General features: G+C 42.9%; 1 protein-coding gene across 1 annotated transcript in view; it reads right to left on the bottom strand.

The window, feature by feature from the left end:
- Positions 1-26,887, bottom strand: part of NR3C2 (nuclear receptor subfamily 3 group C member 2) — a 450,621-nt gene that overhangs the window by 36,970 nt on the left and 386,764 nt on the right.

Genomic DNA, 26,887 nt, shown 5'->3' with positions numbered 1-26,887 from the left:
TCAGTAGAGATGGTGCATGTTGCAAAGGTATGTACTCTGCAGATTAGGACCACATGGGAGGCCTGGGTTCAATTCCCAGTTCGGCCTGAAAGCGAGGGTCTGGAGAAACCCACTTTTATATGTTTCCCTAATGTGGTTTGCAAGGTATCCATCCCACTGTTACTTTATTTCTATTTTCATTATCAATGGTAGGTTCCATTTCTTTTTTCCCCAAATGTATACTGACCACTAGAGTTTCTTCTTTGGTGATTTTTTTTTTCATAGCTTCTTTTTCTATTAAAAAAAAGTTTATTTTTTATTTATTTATTTATTTTTTTATAAGCTGTGTACATTCATCAGAGAGGAAAAGAGAGAGAGAAAGGAAAACTGAGAATTCACCCCCCAGGGAATCTGCCATGCCATAATCCCTTCTTCTTCATTCTCCTCTTGGGTCTTTGGGGATGCAAGCACACACACCTGGCATAATTTTCAAGCTACTAGGTCCAGGATTTGAACAGCAAAGTTGGCCATGTGGGATCAAGCTGCCTTAACCTCCATGCCACTTGCTGGCCCTGCTATTTCTTATCTGTATCCATTTACATTTTTCTCTTTTATCACTAAGTAACACATTTTCATTCCTAAAATATTTTTACCTTAAACATTTTGTCTCATCTTAAAATTCTTGCTCTTTCTTACTTTCTTTAGAATTTATCTGGTATGCCCCTCTCCCTTCCCTTTAATCTCTTAGTTTCTGATTTCCCACATAATATTATTTCCCTATGTGTATTATAAAGATCAAAATGCTGGATTAGAAAAAGCCGAGTCTCTATGTTAATAGCTCAGTTTATTGTTTTCATTTATCATAATTGCTGAGACATTTGAATTTTTCCTAACAATTAAACTTTTATTCCCTACTCCTTTTTTTTTTCTTCTTCTTTTTTCCTGCTTCCTTTTATTGGATTGATCCAGCTTCTTAAACATCCCTGCCTCGTTTTACTGGAGTTAGAAGACATGTGTTCTATATACATAGTTTTTTTAGTTTTTAGATAGGGCCTCACTGTGTCATAGCCCTCTGCCTCAGTCTCCCAGCTAGGACATGTACACACTGCCCTGCCTGGCTCTTTCTCAGACAGTGTTACTGTGCTGCCAGGGCCAGCCTTGAGCTACTGATCCTCTGGCTTAGCATCCTGAATTTTGGGATCACAGGCACGTTCGCATGCCTGGCCTTTGGACTGGACAGGGAATTGAACCCGGGCCTTACATGCAGTCCTAGCCTGTGGAGCACAGCATCTCAGCAGTGCCATTGTGACTGGGCTTCTTTTTTAAAGAATTATTTTATTTAACTTTATTTATTTATCTATCTATCTATCTATTTTAATTTGATCAGTGTAGGGGAAGAAAGAGAGAGAGAGAGAGAAAGAGAAAAAGCAAGCCGCCATGTCTGGGACACAAACCGCAGTCGGCCATGTGGAAGTCCAGCACCCTTAACCACTATGCTACCTGCCGATCCTAGGCACTGTGACTGGGTTTCCAAGAGTTTTCTGTTTTGTTTTAGTTTGCTATAGGGCACATGCATATGTGAGAGAGAGAGAGAGAGAGAGAGAGAGAGAGAGAGAGAGAGAGAGAAAGAAAGAGAGAAAGAGAGAGAGAAAGGAGAGAGAGAGAGATCAGACCCCAGAAGGGATGACTGTAATCCCTTCTTCTCCATTCTTCTCTTGGGATTTTGGGCACCCAGCATGTATTTTAAGTTGTTAGGTCCAGGATTTGAACTGTGAAGTTGGACTTATGGGATCCAGTCACTTTAACCTGCATGTCACTGGTTAGCCCTGGGCCTCTAGTGATTGACTTTAAATTAATATTCTTAAATTGTAAACTTGCACACTTAAAAATCTTTCCCTTGAGAAACAAAAAATTTAGAATACTTTAGTCTACTCTTCCCATCTTCCATTTTACTGTTCTTTAAATCTGACTCATTGTCAAAACACATTGAAATCTGTTTGTCTCATACACTCCACATGGGTTTAGACTTACCAACGCATTTCTGTGATCACTGTCACTCCTTGCACTTCACTCCTTACTCTGGGTTTAATTTCTTACTTGTGGAATAATATTTTTCAGTAACTCAACAACCATCAGTTGCAGAATGCTTAAGTCTTGTTTTCTCTAACATGTCTTTATTTCACCTACATTCTTTTTTATTTTTAAGAGCTTTTTGCTATAGGGTGTGTGCTGGAGAGAGAGAGTGAGAAATCATCTCCCAGGGGGGATGGCCATGCCACAATCCCTTCTCCTCCATACTCCTCTCTCACCTACATTCTTGAATGACAGTTTAAAAAGCTATAGATTTCTAGCCAGACAAATAATTTCCCTCCATACTTTGAAGACAATATTCTACTTTCCCTGGGCCTTAATTGCTGCTTTTGGGAAATTTCCTGTTAGTCTAATTGCCATTCTTCTGTAGGTAACCTGCATTTTCACTTGGATACCTTTAAAAAATTTCCTCTACTTATATAATGCCCAGAGTTTGATTATGATGTATCAAGGTACAAAGTGATGTTCATTTTTCCTACTAGGACTTTGTATCTTTACAGTAGTCTTCCTATATCTATGGAAAATAAGTTCCAAGACAACTAGTGGATGCCTGAAACTATAGATGGTACCAAACCATATATACACTATGTTTTTGGATTTGATAACCAAGACCTCTACTAACTGACAAACAGGTAAGTAACATATACAACGTGGACAAGCTGGAAAAAGAAACTATTCACTTCTTGGGCAGGATGGAGCAGAATGGTGTTACATTTTATCAGTAATGGCATGCAATTTAAAACTTATAAATTATGTATTTCTAGAATTTTCCATGTAATACTTTGAAAACATGGTTGACCTGAAACTGCAAAACAAACAAACAAACACAAAAACAAACAAAAAACAAAGCCATGGATAAAAGGTAGTACACTCTTTAATTTGAAGAGATAGATATTTATTCAGTTCTGAAATTGTTTTACTATCATTTCTTCAGATATCACCCTCATCCCATGCCTATTGTTTTTCTTTTTCAAATGCCTATTAGCAGTGTGTTGGACCTTCTTATTTGTCTTCCACATTAACGTCCCTCTCACAGTTTTGATGTTAACTCTCTACTGAATTCAGGTGATCTTCTCACATCTATCTTTAAATTAAATATTTTCTTTGTCTATGTCTAATCTACTGTATAATATTTATAGTGTTTTAATTATACTGGCAACGTATTTCACATCTATTTAGTTCATGCTCATTTTTTGTTCTTGTCCACGAGGTAATTCCTTGATGGCTCTTAGCTCTCTTTTACATCTAGATGTTTTAAACACATTTATTTTATAGTTTCAGGTTTTCAATTCAATTTTTTGAGAGGCCGATGTGCACTGCTAACATGTACTGTTTGGGCATGTACTGTTTTCTGGGTAAATCCCCCTGTGTAAAGGACTTCACAGGAAGTGTTAGCATTTACAGATATCATGGGTATAAGCATTTCACGTATTCTTGACCACTTTTTGTGGTAATTTCTTAGCTTAAATGCCTTTTGCAAGACTCAGTTCAGTTTAAGTTCAGACTCTACACTTCATGTGGGGCAGGCTTACGTTTCTTCTCTCTTCAGCTTCTTTGCCATGTCGCTGGGCTGGCTGGCTGGCTGAGTTTTATTGTGCTTGTGAGTAGACAATGAAATCATTGCAGAGCCCTGAATTTGTGCAGGGGGCTCGATTTCAGGTGATCACCTTGCTGGAATCTAAGTTCTCATCTCCCTTTTCTGTCTGTGTTCTAATACCTATGCCTAGTAGATGTATCTGCATCTAATCATCAGGGGGCCAAACTGTACCACTGGAGCTTTAATTGTGATTTAAAACCACCCTGTCTATGAATTCCCTGTTCTTGCACCTGTTTTCCTTTTCTTTTGAGCTTGGGTAGATTTAAAACTTTTTTAAAATGCAGATTTTCCATGTATTTAGAGAAACAGAGAGAGAGAATGAAAGAGAGAGAGAGATCATTTCAATAAAAAACTATTCTGATTGCTAACTACATGCTTCTTAAAGTCTAGATCCATGTACAACTAACTTTTGATATCGGGTAGCTTATGACAGAACATGGGCTATGTGTCAGCTACTACTGATAATAATAATTCCTGGGTGAATAAGAGCAAAGATGAATAAGACTAAGTAAAAGCAAGAAAGTGAAGATATACATATTTGCATATGATGATAGTGCTGATGAACAAAGAAAGATAATACCGGTTACAGAAAGCGAGATTATCAAGAGGGCAAAAAAATTAGACATGGCATTTGTAAAGTTCTCCAAAAGTTTCTAAAACAAAGAGAGAGAGGAGACTGGTATATAGTAACCTGGGGTAAAGCAGACTGCCAAGTCAAGATGTCCATGAAGCATCGCACAAGATGCATTTGATGCTATGCAGTTTTTCTTTTTCTTTTCTTTTTTTAGTTTTTTTTCCCATAGGGTGAGTGAGTTCACCAGAGAGACAGAGAAAGAGAGACAGTGAGAGGGAAAGTGAGAAATCACCCTAGGGGTGGAGGGACACCACAATCCCTTCTCCTCTACTCTCCTCCTGGGAATTTGGGCTCCCAGGCACACACATAGGGTGTGAATTTCAAGCCACCAGATCCGAGACAAGAACCGTTATCAGCCATGTGGGAGTTCGCCACTTTAACTACCACGCCACCTGCTGGCCCTGATGCTCTGCAGTTTTCAATGTGTACGCACATGTACTTGACTCCTTAAGCTACCTGTGCTGGAGGCAGTGCAGATTCCTTAGCTCTGCCACAGCGGGAGCCACCAGTCCTCCACCATGCTGGCTTCCATCCTGTCGTGTGACTCCTGTAACTCAGGCTCAGCACAGGTAAAAATGGCACACTACAGGGGTCAATTATCTGGAATTTCTTAAATTATAAATACTTCAATTATAAATACTAGCTGGGTTATTTTTTCTTTTTAATATAATGGAGAGAACAAAACACTTCGAGAGATAGCAATCATTTCGGTTGACATAAGCTAAGAAAGAATCAAATGACTGAAATGACTTTTGAGGAAAACACGATTATGTTCTTCTCATTGTTATTATTTCTACAGAGAGGAAGGGAAAACCAGAGAACATGCAGATTTTTACAGAAGGTAGGGCTGACTTGCCTGGAGAACATGAGAACTAAACACCTATGTGTCAACGTGTTTCTGCTATCAGATGTGTTAACAAAACATCCACACGCAGATGAAAGGTTAGCTAAAGAGAGACCTCAGGTTCCACTTGAAAACAGATTAGAACGTTAATGTGTGATAACACACCTGAAGAAAGCACTTTTGCCATTTTGGTATGAACTCTTTCTCCTTTAACTCTTGCTTGTAGAACTACCTGAATTACTTCTAGAGTCCTCATAGCTGTCCTTTACAGATTATCTACTATACTCTGGAGCTCATAAAGCCAGGATCCAAACCCGGTTTTGTGTGTGTGCATGTGTGTGTGTTATTTCAAAACCCCTGCCTTTTCTTCTTCTGGGCTACTGGCCTGAGTAACAGCTTTTAGCTCTTTTCTCCAAAGTCACAAAACTATAAAGAGATAACCAGCCCCTCGTCTGATGTGTTATTATATTCACTCATTTGTTTATCCTTGCTTCCCATTATGTGGTAAGATTTTTGTATTTCCAAATTCCATTTCTGTTTCCATGGCATGAAATTGAGTTCTCTAAATGAAGTGTATTGTGTACTCAATATAGCTTGAAATTTCAAGAAAATAGGCCATCTTGACAACACATTTTACACACCATCGTTTTTGCACAATTAGATTAAATGTACAGAAATGTACATCCGAAGAGGTTGAAACAAGGACGATCTTTTTGATGTGATATCGGTATTAATCGTGCAATATTATTTCACAGGAATACTCTTTGCTACATGCTTTTATTCATTTTTATACTTTTATTTCAAATAGAATAATATAAAAATATAGTGGCTGCTTTGGGGGAAGAGAAGCACATTTGTAAATGCTTCTACAAAAAAAAAAACAGAAGTAAATGTAAGTCCAGCAGGTGACGTGGTGGTGGCTAAGCTGCTGTCTTCCCCATAGGGCTGACTGAGGTTTGAGTCCCAGACCCAGTGGCTTAAAAATCATGCTGGGCTTGTTTGTGTGTGTGTGTGTGTGTGTGATCCAAATGCCTAGAAGAGAATGGAGTAGAAGGGACTGTAGTGTACCCATCCCCATGAAGGGGTGATTTCTCACTTGTCCTCTTTCTGTCTCTGTGACTTTCCAGTGAGTTGATGTGCCCTATAGCAAAAAACAAAAACAAAAACAAAACAAAACAAACAAAAAAACCACCCCTCAAAGATTAAAAAAAAAAATAGAAGTCAATGTATGACCAAAAGTCATCCTTGAACAATGAACTGATATGAATCGTGGTAAGAGATTATTGAGGTAGGAAAGCCTTGTATTGTAGTAAACATAAACCTCAAGAAGTTTGAACCACAGACACTCATGTTCTTGCATGTCATCCAGTTCTTTTTTAAAAAGAATTATTGGATTTTATTTTGTCTTTTTTCTTCTTCAATTTGACCAGAGAGAGAAAGAAAAAGAGAGAGAGAGAAGTCAAGCTGCCAAGTCCAGGACTCGAACTGCAGCCAGTCACGTGAGAGTCCAGTGCCTTAACCAACCATGCCACCAGCCAGCTCCATGTCATCCATTTCTAAATATCTCCTAGTCTGCAGGAACAGAATGAATTCTACATTGGGCTACATAAATACAACCACCAACATGGCATGGAGGCCCAGTTCTGACTCTAAGGAGTGTGGGTTAAAAATCTATCAAAACAACTGTCTAAAATATTTCTAAAGAAACACTTTGTTTTGTAAACTTGAAATTTTCTCAAACTAGGAAACAGGTTTTATTCACTGCTATAACTTCATTGAGTCCTCTCTTCAGAACATCCATTATACTAAACAAAAATCCTACAATCACTTACGAATAGTTTTAAAATACTGAACTAAAATAACCCAACTTTTCCAAACCTGTTTCATTTGGAACAAAAGTGAATAATCAGAGCCAGAAAACATTTTTTCCTTACTTTTGAGAGAATCTGGGATTTATTCACATAATAATGGTAAAAATCAGAAGAAGCCTGATTAAAATCAAAGTGGGTAGGGCATTCATGGTTTAAATGATAGGGAGCTAGCAAGCTGCTCGTTTTTAACTTGTGCCTAAGCCATCTGAACTTCTGTATCAACAGGACCCCAGCTATTTTGCTATCAGTATAAGTCAACGGTGTTGTTCTACTTTATATTGTAAGAACAGTTCGTGTGGTGCTGGCAGGTGGTGTAGCAGTAATATTGCTGGACTACCACATGGCCAACCATGGTTCAAGTCCTGGATCCAGTGGCTAGAGAATCACTCTGGGAGCATATATGTGTGCGCCCAAGATCCCAGGAGGAGAACAGAGGAGAAGGGATTGTGGTATGACCATTCCCCCTGAGGGGTGATTTCTCCCTCCCCACTCCTCCTCCTCCAAGTACACATACCTTGTCTATTGAACCTACTGGCCAATGGCTGTCAGAACACTCCTGTTTTGTTATTTAGGTGCTGGTTTACCAAGACAATACCAAACACACACTATTCAGAAAGCTTACTCATTCAATTATCTGGGGGTCCAGATTTAGGAAGTGATTGCCCCAAACCAAATGCAATTTCAGAATCATGGTCACGTTCTACTCCGAGAGAAGTTGATATCTGCTAAACCCAAACTACAAAGCATTTCAGTGTGAGCCAATTAAGAATTAGCCTGAACTCCTGCAGGGACTCCTCGAGTGTGGCCATCCACAGTGAGAACACAGGCAAGGCTCTTCCAATTTCCACAGTGGACCTGTGTGGGGTGGTTTGAACTGGTCCAAGTGCTCATCACCAGCCTCCATTCCAGACTCTCCTGCCCTGACTGAGCTGGTCTAGTTCTGAGGTGGACAGTTCTAGGGCCCGCTGATCACTCCTTACTGGCCTCCCATGTATAAACCATAGCAGTCAGCCAGCTCACCAGAAAGTCACACAGATAGCCCACAGACAGCCCATCAAGGCAGTGCATTGCACAGAGATGATACTTAACACCTGCCTCCGCTGAACTCTGCCCCAGGAAAAGCCCTTTGCAGAACCTAGCATCTCTGCAAGACAGGTGCTGAGGACCACTTCCGGTTTCTGTTACTCATCATCCTTACGAAGACTCAAGGGATACACCTGCCCTTTAACTCGGGGCCTGGAAAAAGCTCCTTCCTTTCTTTTTCTCTCTTTTCTCCCTGATACCCCCTCCCCGCTCTCAATTTCACTCTCTTCCGTTCTCTTTTCTCTGTTTCTTTCCTCCTCCTCTCTCCTTCTGTCTTTCATTGCTGGAGGGCACATGCACTGGCCAGAGACAGACAAAAAGAGACAGGGAGAAAGCAATCCCCAATGGACCACAGTCACGTCACACTCTCTCCTCCATTCCTCTGTCCTGTCTGGATTTGGGCGTGCACGCACACATGCCTGACATGATTTTTAAGCCTCTGGGCTGGGATTCAAACCATGCAGTCAGTTATGTAGAATCTGGCCTCCTAAGCCACCAAGCTGGCCCAAATTTGCTTTCTTGATGGTAATTTCTAGTTAAGAATGAAAAATAGGGTATTGAGGCGATAATAAAACACCCACATCCATGGCAACATTATTTATAATAGCAAAAGCTGGAAGTAGCCATTGACAGATGGATGAATAAACCAAGTGTTGTGGTAGATAAACACAATGAATATCATTCCACTTTATTTTATCCATCTATTTATTTATTTTTGAGAGATTTTTGCTATAGGGCACATGCACTCGCTGGTGAGACAGAAAGACAGAAAGTGAAAAATCACCCCCGACAAGGGATGGCAACACAATGCTGCAATCCCTTCGCCTCCCTTCTCGTCAGGATTTTGGGTATGCACGCGCATACACCTGGTGTGAATTTTAAGCCACCAGGTCCAGGACCTGAACAGCTGTTGACTGTGTGGGAGTCCAGCAATATAACCATTACGCCATCTACTGGTCCCATTATTCTGCTATAGAAAGGAAGGAAATCCTGTCATTGCTACAATGTGGATGAACCTTGAGGAGATTATGCTCAGTGAAGTAAGGCAGTCACGAAAAGACAAATGCTGCACGGTCTCCCTTCTGTGAGGCATCTAGAGAGGTCAGACTCAGAGGCACAGAAAGAAGGGCGGTCAGGAGCAGGTAGAGGAGGATGGAGAGTTCTTTAATGGGTACAGGGTTTCGTTTTTGCAAGATGACAACATTCTGAAGGCTGCTTGGACAAGGTGAGGATACTCGATCCTACTGTCCACTTATAAAGGTTGTATCATGACTGAAAATGTTTTGAAGTTTATTTTTGCAACTCATGGCCTTACCTGACAGACATGAAGAAAACAAAGACTTGGGGCTAGCAGGTGGTGTGGTGGTTAAGATTTCGGACTCTCACATGGCCGACTGCTGACTGAATTCTGGACCTGGCCACTTGAAAATCATGCCAGGCACGTGTGCGTGTGTGCCCCAAATCCCAGGAGGAGAAAGGAGGAGAAGGGATTGTGGTGTGGCCATCCCTCCTGGGGGGTGCTTTCTCACTTTCTGTCTAACTCTCTCTGTTTCTCTCTACCAAGCACATGTGCTCTATGGCAAAAACTCAAAAAGAAAAAGAGAAGATTTGTGTTTAATTATGTAACTTCTCTTGGGGTTCAGTTGTTTTGCCCTTTCTTCTTTTAAAATGTTTTTTTTCCTCCTCTATTTTTACATCTTGCTTTTGCCTTTCTGTGTCTTTACAGATTTTTGGTTCTACTGTATCTGTGTTTCTACTGTAAGCTGTACTAAATATTTTTTGAAAGGAGGATGGTAAAAAATCTTTAATAAAGGATTTCAAAATGTCACTCAGAAATAGTTCTTCAAGGACCTATCTGTTGGGAACCAGCAGTTAGCGTAATGGCTATGTCGCTGGACTCCCACGTAGTCGACCGCGGTTCGTGTCCCGGACCTGGTGGCTTAAAACTCACGCCGGGCGCGTGTGCGTGCGTGCCCAAGATCCCGAGAGGAGAATGGAGGAGAAGGGATTGTGGCGTGACCATCCCCCCTTGGGGGTGATTTCTCGCTTTCTGTCTCTATGTCGCTCTCTGTCTGTCTGGCGAGCGCACGCGCCCTGCAGTGAAAAAAAACTCTCAAAAAAAAAAAAAAGGACCTATCTGTTGTAGTTTTGGCATCCTAAAGGGGAAGGACAACACTAGAACTACCATGTTCACTCCTTTTTCTTTTTCTTTTCTTTCTTTCTTTTTTTTTTTTTTGAGAGGCTTTTGCTATAGTGCATGTGCGCTTGCCAGAAAGACAGAGACAGAGCCAGAAAGGAAATCATCCCTCAGGGGGATTGGCCATGCTGCAATCTCTTCTTCTCCTCCATTCTCCTTTCAGAATCTTGGGCACACACGCCTGGCGTGAGTTTAAGCCACCAGATTCGGGACTCAAACCGCTTTCGACTACATGGGAGTCCAACAACATAGACATTACACTAATTGCTGGTCCTTTTCACTTCTTTTTCTTTCTGTGGGTTCACCTTTAATAAATGTAGTCCTTTCACATCGGCTGAATTTAAAAATGTCAAAGCAAAAAAGATTCCAAACTCCTTGATCTGTGGTCCCATGAAAACTACAATATTTTTTTGTTGGCTTAAGAAACTTCCGTAACATCGCACTAAACTACCTTGTTGACTAACCTTGTAGGTATATAACATATCACTTTTTCTTTTCTTTTTTTTTTTAAGGAAGGAACTACCAAAAGAAACTTTTTAAACATTTCACATAAGCCCTTGATAAACATTCAGCAACACTCATTCTGAAGGTCTGTGTCTCTCTTCTGGACAGATGCATAATTCTGTATATGATAGGTTTTTGTTTAATGCTCAGGACTACAACTATGTGAATGAATGGTAAATAAATATCAATGATGAACGGATACATTCAATGGATTTCACCAACTCTGAAATGTTCTTTGTAGATGTAAATGAAACAAAGCAATCCTCAGTCAGCGTAGAACTTCTTAAAGTCTCTGGACTCTCAAGAGAAAGTCTTTCAATAACATGTTTGCACACAGCTGTTACTTCAATAAATTGCCTCTAGGAATGTGTGCGTGAGTGTGTGTGTGTGTGTGAGATACTATCGTAACATATGCAGCAACAGTGGTACATTTAAATCCGAGAGTTAAATAACTTGAGCGGAATGGTGCACACTTGCAATCATAGCAGGCCTGAAAGACCAGACCTTCCATCTGATACTGCGAAGCACATCATTATGTCTGAATAAATCTAACATCTTGTTACATGGTCAGTGTAACAGATGGTCCGTGTCTCAAGCTTGTTATTTTCCTAAAAAACAGCACGCAGAAATTGTTTTTTTTTCCCTTTCAAGCCTTAATTACAATAAAAATGACCTCAATTTGAGCATTCAAATTATTCTAGTTTACTGTTTAATTTCTTGCATAGTCTTACTAGATTTTTCTTTCACTGACAAATAAGACATATCTGTGGGAGGACCATTTTGCTCTTCATGGTGGTTCTGATGTCTGCTCATTTTTATAAGTATTTACATAATTTATTTACAGCCAGGGTAGAACTTGGCCGTCAGGTCTAGGAATAGCTTGAGAATGCTGTTTGTAGTATGCTTTCCTGGACCAGGGTGTCAGAGACGGGTGTCCTACTGGGATATTCATCTATTCCCCCTTGAATTTTACAAGGGCTAGTCTAGTAATAGTTAAAAGCTAATTCAATGTTTTGTTTTTCACCATTGTTGATGTTCTAGAAGGGAGATGTTTTCATAGAACTGCCCCCCACCCCCGGACTTCTGCATCACAATTTCCACTGACTTCAATAGATAGTACACAGATCGGAATGACGCGTGACAATCTAAACATCTGGAAGGGCCTGCTTACATGGCAACCATAATTTAACACTGACGGTTGGAGTATGGAAAATTTTTTTTTTTACTATTAATATTATATATAGTATTTTTAAAAAATTCTTTGTACAACAGATTTTTTTTTCTTTTTTTGGAGAGGTTTTTGCTATAGCACATGTGCTTGTCAGACAGACAGAGGGAGACAGAGAGATAGAAAGCGAGAAATCACCCCCCAGGGGGAATGGCCACACCACAATCCCTTCTCCTTCATTCTCCTCTCGGGATCTTGGGCACACACGCACATGTGCCCGGTGTGAGTTTTAAGCCACCGGGTCTGGGACGCGAACCACGGTTGACTACGTGGGAATCCAGCGACATAGCCATTACGCTAACTGCTGGCCCCGTGTACAAAAGATTTTTAAATACTTGAGAGAGTCAGCAGTTTCTTTTGGGTACAGGGGTACATGTTTTTGGTAGAAGAAAGCAAGCTTACAGCCATTACCTACTGGAAATATTGAGATTTTAGAGAAAGTTAAGTTGGGGGCATCTGTAATAAATCACAAACATGTTTTGGCTTGACTAAAGGTTTAACCTTAGTATTCCTTGAATTGTGATTTTCTCAGTCCAGTGACAATAAAGTTCATTTAAAAAAGCGATCTCTAAAAGAGTTTTCCAGAATCTACTTATTCTATCATAAGAGGCACACCTGTCCCTGAGATATGTGAAAGGATACCCCACACCAAAATAAGGCAGGGAACACAGCAAACTGCAGAAGGCTAAAGGGAATGATAGTGAGGACCAGCAGGTGGTGTGGTGGTTAAGGTGCTGGACTCTCACATGGCCAACCATGGTTGGAACCCTGGACCTGGTGGCTTACGTTTTTGCTTTCTTTCTCTCTCTCTCTGGTGAGTGGCTATATCAAATTAAAAAAAATAATGATATATAAAATCAAAATAGATATTATTTAAAACACTAGATACTATTTAAAAAGAAAGAACAATAGTTCACTGCCTATTATCTATCCTGACAATGAGGCAGAGGGAGAGGCTTGGTACAAGCAAATCCATGAACACTCCCATCACCCTACCCCTCCTAGAAGGGGGCCTTTATGGTAAGAATTCATTGGACATTTTAAGATTTATTAGGTTATCCAGAAAGACATGATGTATTTTTCTATGCAAAAATGTGTTATAACATTCCCGATGACCCAATAATAATATAAATTCTGAGTCTAGGCTTTGGTAAGGTAGTTTATATAGGAGACGGCTTCAAAAAGGTCACAGAGAATGTGGATTATGAAAAACTATACATGAATTCAAGGGAACCAGCAGTTAGCGTAATGGCTATGTCGCTGGATTCCCACGTAGTCGACCGCGGTTCGCGTCCCGGACCCGGTGGCTTAAAACTCACGCCGGGCGCGTGTGCGTGCGTGCCCAAGATCCCGAGAGGAGAATGGAGGAGAAGGGATTGCGGCGTGACCATCCCCCCTGGGGGGTGATTTCTCGCTTTCTGTCTCTATGTCTCTCTCTGTCTGTCTGGCGAGCGCACGCGCCCTACAGTGAAAATCTCTCAAAAAAAAAAAAATTAAAAAAAAAAAAAAACTATACATGAATTCAAAATATTTTGTACCAAAATAAACATGTACTTCAATTCCATTTTCCACAAACTTTTGAAGTCTCCTAGTATGACCTTGATAGAGGAGAAGGCCTAAGTTCCTGACTAGTATACAGCAATTTACGTCTTCCTAGATATTTTTGGGAAAAAAAAAAAGTCAAACCTCATGGAAAACAGTATTGGAGAATTTGAATCCAGGTAATCTGGTCTCAGAGTGACTATGATTCGAGTCCTGGAGGCTTGCTTTCTCACTTTCCCTCTCTCTCTCTGGTTAGCGCATATGCCTTACAGCAAATGAAAAAAAAAAAGATAAATAAAATTAAATAAATGATTCTTTTAAAAAAAGCAATAGTCTTAATGGAAGTGTTTTTTTTTTTTTAAATCCAGCCTCAAATCTGTACGCTGCAAATATTAATACTAAATTTCTGAAAATTTAATTATATGCAGCCTTCAGATGGTCAAACAGAAGACAGAAACCTTCAGTGAGCTATTAATGTTTCCTATAGGGACATTCTTTGTATAAACTTATAGATATGGCTTAATTTCAATAAATGTCCAGAGTCTCTTCATTTGTAAAAAGGAGCCAGAAAAAGGTGGGATTCCTACTTGATAAACACGGACTTTCGAGAAGGGGGACAGAGTTAGCTGCTGGCTGAGAAAGGTTACTTGACAATGGTTCACGAAAAGGAGGGACCAAATCACTTTTTCCTACAATAATAAAAGATTGTATGAACTGGCCACTAATGGAATCAAATTCTTCTTGAAGCAAACATCACATTCCTCCTGTGACGAGGACCTGGCACAGCACAGAGAAGGACTTCCTTCTGAGAAGGTCAGGTGTGCAGCGCTGCTGTCCGGGGAACAGCAGAGAGCGGCTGGCGCTGCACCGGGCACCTTCGCGGTGCGAGCACGGGGCACCTTCGCGGTGCGAGCACGGGGCTCCTTCGCGGTGCGAGCACGGGGCACCTTCGCGGTGCGAGCACAGTAGGGTGGAGACGTGGGAGGTAGAAAGTAACCACGCTCGTTCAGGGGATCACAGAGCCATCTTCCACCCAGAAAGTCTTACTTCAGAAAAAGAAAAGATGCAAAGCTTCAGAGACTCTGCTCTCATAGACACTCTAAAATTCATTACTCAAGTTGGACCCTGGATGATATTTTTGAGTGCTACCATTTGGGATGAAAGGTATTTTTCTTTGGCTTGAATCATTCTAAAAGCTGATACATCATCTGCCTGAATAGAAAAAAAAAAAAAAAAAGAGATGATGTTCAATTCAATTTATTAGAGGTGAGTCACGTGCCCTTTCTCATTACTGATTCTGAACATCTGTCACAAAGCAGATTTTGTTCAGGACATTATGAACGACTGCATCATTCATTACTGGGTGAAATAAGCTGAATGCCACCCAGCCCCTACCCTAGGAGTGACATCCATTTGGTATAAAACGTCAATGCTGAAATACGCACTGTGCATGCACACCAAGTGACAGGACGATGCTTATTCAATGCATAGACTCAATATTTCTTTCTTTCTTTTTTTTTTTTGAGAGTTTTTTTTTTTTTTCACTATAGGGAGCGTGCACTCGCCAGATAGACAGAGAGAGACAGAGAGATAGAAAGCGAGACATCACCCTCCAGGGGGGATGGTCACGCCACAATCCCTTCTCCTCCATTCTCCTCTTGGGATCTTGGGCATGCACGCACACGTGCCCGGCGTGAGTTCTAAGCCACCGTGTCCGGGGCACGAACCACGGTTGACTACGGGGGAGTCCAGCGACATAGCCATTACGCTAACTGCTGGTTCCCCATAGACTCAATATTTCTTACCTTCTTTATCTCCTTGTATAATCTTGCTAGTTAAGAGGGCTCAGGGATATAGTTGACCTTTTCTTTCCCTTTCCCTTATTTTTAGTCTTTTTGCTGTAGAGCATGTAAGTTCACCAGAGAGAGACAGAGAAATCACTCCCAGGGTGGACTGACCACACCACCATCCCTTCTCCCCCATTCTCCTGCAGAGATGTTGGGGAAATGTGCCTGACATGCTTTTCAAGCCACCAGGCCCAGGAGTAGAACCACACAATTGGCCATGTGGGATCCAGCGCCTTCACCACCATGCCATCAACTGGCCCTGACATTTTCTAATATTCTCTTTAGTTTAAAATCCTGTGAACTTCCTCTAATCAGAACTCCATGGCCATGTAGTTTCTCTTTAATGACAAACAAATGATCTGTTAACTTTTGTGGTCACTGCCTAGAACAATGGACGTTAAGGCAATACCTCCGAAGGGTCAGTGCCTATGAGTCCTGAGCAGGTAGGCCCCAGTCTCCAGGAAAGTCCTGGGCTCTCCCAACCTCATGATAGAGGAAGGTGAGTGCAGAGTGAGGGTCTCCCTCACTGTGATGCTCAGTACGAAGAACCAGGGTGGGGGACAGTGAGGAGCCAGTTGGCATTGATGTTTCCTGCAACAAGGATGAAACAGCAATGCCATGGTTGAGATGTATTCCCTAAATTAGAATGTTGAAACATAAATGCCAATGTGACAGTATTAAGACGTGGGAACCTCTAGGAGGTGATTAAGTCATGAGGGTAGAACCCTCATGGATGGGATCAGGTCCTTTACAAAAGATTCATAGTAAGCAAGTTTGGCCTTTCCACCTCTTCACCACATGAAGACATAGTGTTCCTCCCTTCTGGAAGGCGATGCAGACACAAGGTGCCATCTTGGAAGCAGAGCGCAGCCTTCCCCAGACACCAAACCTGCCGTAGCCTTGATTCAGGACTACAAGGCTCCAGGACCATGAGAAAATACATTTCTAGGTTTATAAATTACTCAGTCTCAGGAATTTTGTTTTAGCAGCACCAACAGACTAAGACAAGCAGTGAGGAGAAACGTAATAATAAAATAAAGCCATTCCACCAAGTAATTTCTGAAACAAAAATTTCAATGATTTCAACATGAAAACCAAGACTGGGGAAGCTGGGAGTAATCGTTTTCCACTTGTGTTACCACCACAAAGAAGAGTGCAAAAGTTTCGATGGAAGTAAGAAGGCAACTTTGTCCAGTCAAGTTTACTGCCCTCTGGAAAGGTCTATCAAACTCTTAATAAATTGAAGGTCAAAGTTAAGAGGACTTTGTTCATAATTTTTATAATTTTTTAGCTGAATAAAAAAATTAAAAGGATTTAATTTCTGCATTAGTGGGAAGGATTAGGATATCCATTTATAATACTGTTCTCCCATTTTTATTTTAGTTTTTGACTTCATCTTACATGAGTTCTCATGGCTATAAGAATCCATTATCTGGAGTCAGTGGGTGGCATGGTGATTAAGGCACTGGACTCCCACACGGTTCACTGCGGTTTGAATGTCAGATCTGGCAGTTTGAAAATGATACCAGGCATGTGTGTGTACATGGCCAAAATCTTGGAAGAAGAATGGAGGAGAAGGGAATGTGGTATGGCCACCCCTCCTTGGGGGATGATTTCTCACCTTCCCTCTCACAGTCCCTCTCCTCTCTGAAACCATTATTCAGCTCCAAAGGTTTATACTGGGTGCCACTATTGAAAAACTCAGTTCTGGGGCCAGCAGATGGCATGGTGATTAAGGTGCTGGATTCCCATATGGCCGCCCAGGTTAGAGTCCCAGACCTGGCAGCTTGTTTTCTCTCTCTTTCTCTCTCTCTCTGTCTCTCTCTGATCGAATTAAAGAAAAATAATATAAATTTAAAAAATAAATAATTTTTTAAAAATGGGGGGTGGAGGCTGAATTCCAGAGTCAGTAAAAACGCCTGTTGTAGCTTGAAAATTCTGAGCTTTGGACTGAGAGACACCTGGATCGAACACTTTGAGTCTTGGTCTCCTCATCCTTCAAAGAGGAGGGATAATAAAGTCCCACCTGACAGAGTCGCACGGATTAAAGGAGATAGCGTATTGGCGTTCTGGTTAGCACGATGTCTCTCACAAGCTTTCTGCTTTGACGCAGAGCCCTTCCATGGCTCCCTCTCAAGTACTTGAGTATTAGTTACTTTTGCCCTGCAGAGTCCACGTAAGCAGTGACATCACAGCTGTGGGAAAAAGGAAGTGAGCGGTCTCTACTCTGCTGACTCGGCTGACATTATCGAAGTGGTATCTATTTCCAGGTGGGGGAACACAGATGATGAAGACGATGCTGGGTGAGGTCCCTGTGCTTGTCCACGTGTGTGCTGGCCTGCCCAGCCTCCCCGACAGCACTCACCACCCAGGTGTGCTTTAAGGAGGAGGCCGTGGGTCTCTAGAGAAGATCTTATTCGTCCCTCCCCTCATTCCCCTCCCCCCCCCTTTTTTCTTTTTCTTTCTAGGTTTTTGTCATAGGGCATGTGCACTTGCTGGGGAGAAAGAGAAAGTGAGAAGGGGATGGCCACACTGCCGTCCCTTCTCTTCCATTCTCCTCTTATGATTTTGGGCACACACACATGTGCCCAGCCTCATTTTCAAGCCTCCGGGTTCAGAAAGTGAGAAGGGGATGGCCACACTGCCGTCCCTTCTCTTCCATTCTCCTCTTATGATTTTGGGCACACAACACATGTGCCCAGCCTCATTTTCAAGCCTTCGGGTTCAGGACTTGAGCAGCAGTCAATCATCTGGGAGTCCAGCACCTTAACCACTATACTACTTGCTGGCCCCCACCAGCTTCTTTCAGAGAGTGTGAGGCATACTATTTAAATACATAACCTTCTCAGAGCCCTCCCCACACGACCCTGTGAAACGAGCCCGGAACTCAAAGACAGAAGTGAGGGAGAATATAAAAACCAGAATCGCTACACTCGTGTGATACAATAAAGATAATTGTGTGGCTTGGTTTTAGTTCTAGACGTGTCCGAAGGCAGAAGTTCAGAAAACACTCTACCCATCCGCTCAGAGGCAAGTGTGTTCCCCCCCTCCTTCAATCCAGAGTGACGCCATCTTTGTGTCTTCTGACCTGCATCAAAGGAGGAAGCCCACAGCCATCCTTGCCTTTGTAACTGACTGACCCCTTTCTCACCACCTGCCCCATTAGAGTCACTTCATAAAAAATAATTCTCAAATTACTAACAAAAAATGTACTCCTGCAATTTTCTTGTGTATTGGAAAAAAAAAAAAAAAAGAATACTTTAACTGAAGAGACCAAAGCACTTGAGGATATGACTGGAAGTCAAAAGCAATGTGGGGCCCAGCCACAAGGCTGTATGAAAGGTGAGGGTTCAATTCTGTCAGCCTGCACAGGCTGGGTGCGAGAGCCTGTGATCCTTACTGGCTGGGAGGTCTGGGAGAAAGGTCATGGCGTGAGATCCTACTGAGGGTGCAGATCTTTCTCTTTCTAGTTCCTTTTCTCTCTGTCTTTCTCAAAAAGTAAATAAACTTGGGGGACCAGCAGTTAGCATAATGGCTATGTCACTGGCCTCCCATGTACTCGACCACGGTTCGAGTCCTGGACCCAGTGGCTTAAAACTCATGCCAGGTGTGTGTGCATGTGTGCCCAGGATCCCAAGAGGAGAATGGAGGAGAAGGGATTGCAGCATGGTCATCCCCCAGGGGGGTGATTTCTCACTTTCTGTCTCTCTGTCTCTCTCTGTCTTTCCGGCGAGCGCACGCACCCTATAGCAAAAAACTTCTCAAAAAAAAAAAAAAAAAAAAAGGGACCACAAGAGACACACTGGCGATCGCTCCCACGTAGTCAACCGTGGTTCGCGTCCCAGACCCAGGGGCTTAAAACTCATGCTGGGCGCGTGTGCATGCATGCCCAAGATCCCGAGAGGAGAATGGAGGAGAAGGGATTGCGGCGTGGCCATCCCCTCGGGGGGAGTGATTTCTCGTTTTCTATCTCTCTGTCTCTTTGTCTGTCTGGCGAGTGTACGCGCCCTATAGCAAAAACCTCTCCAAAAAAAGAAAAAAAGAAAAGAAGATAACATTCGATCTTAAACTCATTTGCATTTTTATTTTCAATGAAAAACAGCCCACTCTAGTGAGCAGGAGTGAAGGGTGGGTCTATAATATCGTTACCCTCTCTGAGTCCACTACAGCTACATGTGGCTGCCCTAGTCCATTCCATCTGCAGGCTCCTATTGGTTTGGCTTTGATTTCACACCACCCTAGCAATCGCCCAGCTTCATTAACTCTTTAGGACATTTCTCAAGTAGACAATGAGGAACACCAAGCAAAAACTATTCAACTCCAGCAGTGGTCCAAAGTAAAATGTAAAAAAAATTCTACAAAAGTGAATCCTTTTCATTAAGTTCACCTATGAAATCCAAAGAGTATTCTAAGGTAAATCCACCTTAGGAATCTTGCTTCTGATGTTGTCAAGAATAATCAACAAGCCCAAAATATTTACCGAGGGCCAGTTAGGCGGGAAGTATTGAGTTACTGGAAAAATCATGACATATTTTTCTATGTTTTTCTATGCAGAAATGTGTCATGACTTTTCCAATGGCCCAATATTTTGTTAGAATATAGGGATATTTATTTATTGTTTTAGGCTCCTTTTTCCCGCCCATAGGGCGCTTGTGCTCAATGGAGAGAGACAGAGAGGAAAAGTAAGAAATCACCCCCCAAGGGGGAATGGTCACACTGCAATCCCTTCTCCTCCATTCTTCTCTTAGGATTTTGGGCATGCATGCACACTCGCCTGGTGTGATTTTCAAGATGACCAGTCCGGGACTCGAACTGTAGTGAGACATGTGGGAATCCAGCACCTTAACCACTACACCACCTGCTGGCTCTCAGACAATATGGGTTAGTTTTCAAAAGCATACTCTATATTCTAGGAGTTTTCAGCAGATCTGGATTGATAAACATGCAGAACACAAAAGGCACCAAAGAATTGCTATAGGAAGAAAGTGCCATAAAGCATTAGGAGGAAAAGGTAAGAGAAGTCACCAGAGAGGATGTATCCTTTGGGTTGGGCTTTAGGGAGGGAGAAGGAAAATTTTAGGGGCAAAGGTGCAGCCATGGAAAGTCAGGATGAAGGGGAGAGAAAGGCTACTTTGGCTGGTGCAGAGTTGACACAGAGAAGCCACAGGAAATCATGCTGAAAATAGCATCTTAAAACTAATTAGTTCATCAAACACTGATTCATGCTGAGCAGCATTTTCAGTGCTGGCAATGAGAAGGGAAACCAGGCAGGCTGGGCTTCTGCCCTGCCAGCCAGAGTATTATAGAGGCAGGCGACCTACTGTGAAGAACATAAACACAAGGTAATATGGGGAGGGTATGCACTAAGGGTCCACTCTAGAGCAGGTGGTTGGGCAACACCCATCTGAACAAGAACAGGTAAAGCTGAAAAAGGAGGTGAGAGCAGCCACCCTCCTACACAGCACATGGAAAGGACTGGGTCAAGAGCGAGCGTGGACCAGTCAAGCTCCAAAGGAGGTCAACAGCTAATCCAAGCTACAGTTATCCCACGGTGCTAGTAAACTCTCCAAAGGAGTCCACCATGCCACTGCTTGGAATACTCTCGGTATTTAAGATGTGGCATATAAGGACGATGGCTCGTCATCTGAGCCACACCCTGGGGACGGTGGAGGGAGTCTTCCCAGGGCTGCCTTCCCTTTGCAACTATCTCATCCTCTCCACGCCTGCCACTAGAACGTGAGCTCTGTGAGAGGAGGAGCTCGGTCATGTTTGCTGTATCTCCAGTGGACACTGAAATCACACCACCAATGTCTGCTAAGTAAATGGGCTGAAGACCACTCGTCTCCTCCTCCCCAAAGTGCTCCAAACTGAGAGGCAGGGTGTGGAAAAAGAGGACAGCTCAGGGCCCGCCACAGTGGGGCAGAGGTAGTGGCCACTCTGGGATGGTGAAAACCCTGTGGAAGGTCAGGGTTCGGTTTCTGGGTTGAGCCGTACACTCTGGGTGTGCCTGTGATCCTGGCTGGCCGGGAGAGCCAAAGGGAGGAGCATAGTGAAACCCTATTGAGGGTGTTTGTGTGTACGTGTGTGTGTCCTGGAAAGAAGGAAGGAAGGAAGGAAGGAAGGAAGGAAGGAAGGAAGGAAGGAAGGAAGGAAAGAAGGAAGGAAGGAAGGAAGGAAGGAAGGAAGTGACTTAGACAAAAGACAGTTCAAGACGTGAGTAGAAAAGCCTAGTTCTAGCCTGAAATCACCACTACTTCCTTCATGTTCCCACCTGTCTCAGGGAGAGTCAGTCCCCGCCGTGCACTCACTCCATTTAGGAGCTTTTGTTAACTAGAGAAGGAGCTGGAGCAGTGCAGCCCAGTGAGCCACCCATTTCTTCAAGAGCTTCCCTCCTCAGGAAGCTGCAAGGAAGGGTGAGGCACTGGACGGTACAGACGCTTCCTATGACAGTGAAAGAGCCTCATTTAAGAGAAACGCAGGGACCAGCAGATGGAGCGATGGCTATGTCACTGGACTCCCACGTAGCTGACCGCAGTCTGAGTCCCAGACCTGGCGGCTTAAAACTCACACTGGGGCATGTGCATGCGTGCCCAAAATCCTGAGAGGAGGATGGAGAAGGGACTGCGGTATGGCTGTCCCCCTGGGGAGTGACTCTTGCTTTCAGTCTCTCTGGTGAGTGTACAGACACTATACCAAAACAAAAAAATAAAAATAAAAAAAACAACCCAAAACCAAAAACCAAAACCAAAACCAAACAAAACAAAACTTTCTTAAAAAAAAAAAAAAAAAAGGCAGTAGAGAAGGACATGAGCTGAGGACAGAGGAGCCGGTGAAGGAAGACCTAGGGTCCTCCTGCTTCCCCGGCTCTTCCAATCAGATCTCCTGCCCCTCACCTGGACAGTGGAGGCAAGGGTCCAGGCACAGAAAACACCTCTCCAGGCTCAGGAATAGCCGTCACCCCACTGTGGGAGGGCAGGGAGGCTTCCCATTATAACGGTGACCCCCCTGTCTCCCCAGGGTGCTCTGACCCCAGTAGGACAGTGAGCTGGACCTGGGAACACACAGCCCGGCCCTGACTAGCCTCCTGGAGCTGCAGTCTAGTAGGTGCTGTGGAGCCTGATAAGCACTGGCTGCTGGCTCAGGGGCTGGAGGAGCCCTCTCTGACGACACCTGCACTTCGCCATACTCTGCAGAGATCCAGCCCTGGGAACACAGAAGGGACAGCAGCACGCCATGCCATCCTGACACGATACAGCTGAGACCCTAGCTGTCTGCCTGACCAGGGGCTGTGGTCCCTTGACCAGCAATGAATGCGGGGGCAAGACAGGCTGAATTCTCCTTCCCCACACTAATTTGCTGAGTTTAACACCCTCCTCATGCAGATACACTCAGAATGCTCACGGAGTGCCTTGGGAAGTGGAACCAACTTGGGACCAGCAGGTGGCGCAGTGATTAAGGTACTGAAGTCCCACGTGGTCAACTGCAGTTTGAGTCCTGGACTTAGAGGCTTGGAACTCATACATACCACGTGTGTGTATGCCCCAAATCCCAGGAAGAGAATGAAGGAGAAGGGACTGTGGTGTGGTCATCCCTCCTAGGGGTGACTTCTCGCTTTCTGACTCTGTCTCTCTGGTGAGTGTATGCGCCCTATAGCAAAAATCTCTCAAAAAAAAAAAATAAATAAAGACTTAAAGTCTGTCTTGCTCTTACCGACAGTCTCTGAATCAAAATAATAATAATAAAAAAACCATACTGGAAAGACAATGAAAGATCACCTCCAAAACATGTTTTACTGGACCACTGCTTGAGACAGCATAAGCAGGTCTTTAATACTTTTCTCAATTTAAAATATTGGCCAAGAGGTAAAAGAGAGTGTAACACTGAACCTTCATTTCAGAAATGCTAAAAAAAAAAAAAAAAAAAAATCGGAAAAAATTTCATTATAGGCTTAAGTAGGAGTTTTAATATGTGCGTTGAATAGATAAGAAATTTGAATACTTGCAGTGATCTGTACCAATATATGATAAGCTGGTCCAAGGTAAAATTGAATAATTAATCATCTAATGCATATTGGAAAAGTTTTGCGTTTATAATAAGAAAAGTTCTATGTTAATTTAAAGTCCTAACTCATACCCTCATCCCAATGTTTAATAAAAACTTGAAAGAATGCTTCCTTTATTATGCCCTGCTCCCCACCTCCCCTCCATCTCCAATAATGCTACCACACAGCTGAGGATAAGATCTTTGGGAACTTTTGGATCCAGTGCAAAGCTGAGGGCAAACACAAACGATCAGCTCTTACAGTTTTGCTCCCCTGGTTTGAACAGAGTAACGCCTCTGTTCACGCCAACAGTGCATGCCCCAGCATACCTCTTCCTCATCAACTTTCTCGTCATTATTAGACACACACACTTAGGATGCCCCGTCAAGACTAGCAGATTCATAGATGAGCTCATCTGTTCAATAGTTCATTTACTCAGCAAATGTTGATGGAGCACCTGCTGGGCCTCACGCAGAGTGCAGGTGCTAGAAATTCACAAAAGATGAAGCTAGTCTGTGACTTCAGTGAGGGGTTACCTGGGAAATGAGGTACGGACACCCGAAAAAGAGCTGGCCATGCCGGGTGTGCAGTGGATGCTACGAAATCGAGGGTTGAGATCTGAACTGTGAGAGAACCAGCAAGGCCCCTGGGAGCATGCCCTCAACCTTACTTACCCCCAACATCTTTAGTCATTAGGGAAATGCAAATCAAATCTATAATGAGATATCACTTCATACCAAGGAGAAAGGTTGTTATAAAAAAATAAAAAATAAACGGAGGGACCAGCAGGTGGCACGGTGATTAAGTCCCTTGACACGGCTGACTGTAGTTCGAGTCCTGGACCTGGCGGCTTGAAAATCGCATCGCGTTCATGTGCGTGCATGCCCAAAATCCCTGGAGGAGAAGGGACTGCCTGTGGCCATATCCCTGGGGGATAATTTCTGACTTTCCATCTCACTGTCTCTCTGTTTCTCTTCAGGGAGTGCATGCACCCTATGGTAAAAACCTTAAACAACAAAACAAACCAAAACCAAAATCAAAACAGAGAGAACTGTGGGCAAGGCTGGGGAGAAATCAGAAACCCTGCGTGCTGTTGGTAGAACTTAAAATGGTAAAACCAATGTGGGAATGTTTGATGGTTTCTCAAAAAACGAAATGTAGGATTACCAGAGAGTCTATTCCTAGGTATACACCCAAAAGAATCGAAAGCAGGAATCGATACTGGAAGAGGTACTGCACACCCATGTTCACAGCACCATTATTCCCAACAGCCAAAGGCGGAAATGGCCCAAGTGTCCCTGACAGATGAACGGACAGACAGACTGCGGTCATTTCTCTGGAAATCCTGAATTAGCAAAGACTGACCTATTCCTCCTAGAGGGGACAAGGGGCTTGGGATCTCTAGGCCTCTGGTCATGACAGTTTCATCAACTGACCCAACCATAATCTTGTTTTATGTGTGTTTTGGTTTAAAGGTGCCTTGTTTAACATTCATCATCGACTCGCTAACAGTGAACTCATGGCCAACGGTGCTCAGGCCTCATCCGAGTTTTCTAACGCAGATTTTCCCTAGAAGGTACATTTTAGCCTTCTTGAGCTGGGGACACTAGACAGCACTTCAGCATTTCTTTGGGGCCCCACATTAATCCATGATACCAGCAACAGAAAGCATAGAAGTGTAAAAAATACGGCATGAAGTGGATCACAAAGAGGAGGCTTGTTTAGGGTAAGAACAGAAAGAAGGGCAAAGCTGCCTTGTTTGTGCTCAGCTGAAAGGGACACTCTGGGCCACTCAAATTTGTGCACTCATCTGGAAACGGTGGTGAAAATGCTGGAGGCATTGACTTTGGGGTCACAAAAACATGTAAACAATAGGTGTCTCTGCACATAGGACTCGAGTACTGACGGTGGAGTCTAGAAACATGTGATGGAATATTATTCAGCCATGAAAAGGAATGAAACTCTGATATGTGCTACAGTATGGGTGAACACTGAAAACAGGAGGCTAAATAAATCAGACGGGCAGGGACAAATGCCGTACTGGAGACGGATAGTGGTGATGGTCATGCAGCTAAATGAGCTGAATCGTACACTTAAAACTGACAGATTTTATGTTAGGTATGTTTTATCACCAAAATTAATAGTTGGGACCAGCAGTTAGCGTGATGGCTATGTTGCTGAACTCCCATGTAGCCTACCACAGTTGGGGTCCCAGACCTGGTGCCTTAAACTCATGCCAGGCGCGTGCGCGTGCGTGTCCAAGATCCCAAGAGGAGAATGGAGGAGAGGGGATTGTGGCGTGGCCATCCCCCCCGAGGGGTGATATCTTGCTTTGTGTCTCTCTGTCTCTCTCTGTCTTTCTGGTGAGCGCAGGCGCCCTATAGCAAAAACCTCTCTAAAAATATTAATAGATATATTAGATGCAATTAAATAAACTATTATAACAAAATCAACTGCAGACACACTGATGGCACTCATAGAAGATCTTATTTACCCACATTTCCTTTTAAAATAAAAACTCTCTTTCTCATATGGTTTTTCTTTATTTTAAATTTTTGCTGTTGGGTATATGTGCACATGTGCTCACTGGAGAGAGAGAGAAAGAGAGAGAGAGAAATCACCCCTCAGGGCAGAGGGCCTCCAGGCAATCCCTTCTCTTCCATTCTCTTACTGGGATTTTGGGCATGCACACACATGCGCCTGGTGTGCTTTTTAGGCTGCCTGATCCAGGACTTGAACTGCTCATTTGGTCACATGAGATTCAGCCGCTTTCACCACCATACCACCAGCGGGCCCTAATATGTTTTCCCTTTTGGTTTATAGAACATATTTAAAAACAGGCTTACTATTTAATAATAACTGCTGATTACTGAGGAAAACAAGTAAATTAAAATGTGGATGTCAGTTTTTTGGCTTTACTTCGTGCTTCTGGTGAAAATTTATGCAGTCCTAGAATTATTCTTTCTGACTAATTGCCAAAAAAGAGGTCATCCTGAGAACCAACGGATGTTTCTAATTTATCCTTGGAATAAAACTGCCTTTGAGGTGCCCCATAAGTTGACCTGGTATTCGGCGGTAAATACTATGGAGGTATTTTGCCAGGGTGCGGCTACTTTTAATCTTTCATGTAATTTCTCTTCCTTTATCACCAACCTGTTTCTCATCTGCCTCCATCCCTCTCGAAACCCCTATTTTCATATCTCTAGAGAGAGTCATCTATTAGAATGTGACGGTGGCTCCTCTCATCATTCAAATGTTCCCTTCTGAGTATTCTTGACCCAATAATTATACAGGGGCACCGCGGCCTACAAACATACGTGAAATGCACAAATGTGGAACGCAAACAATATGAAAATGTAAACTTCACATAGGGACGAATTCATGGCTAAAGAAAAGTCTATCCCAAGTCTTCCAAGCTTTGAAAATGCA

The sequence above is a fragment of the Tupaia chinensis genome, unplaced genomic scaffold (genome assembly GCF_000334495.1).
Source record: "Tupaia chinensis unplaced genomic scaffold, TupChi_1.0 Scaffold000098_1, whole genome shotgun sequence".
In the NCBI taxonomy this organism is placed as follows: Eukaryota; Metazoa; Chordata; class Mammalia; order Scandentia; family Tupaiidae; genus Tupaia; species Tupaia belangeri.
Note: the sequence above shows the minus strand (reverse complement) of the source record. Positions and strands in the feature narration are given on the sequence as shown.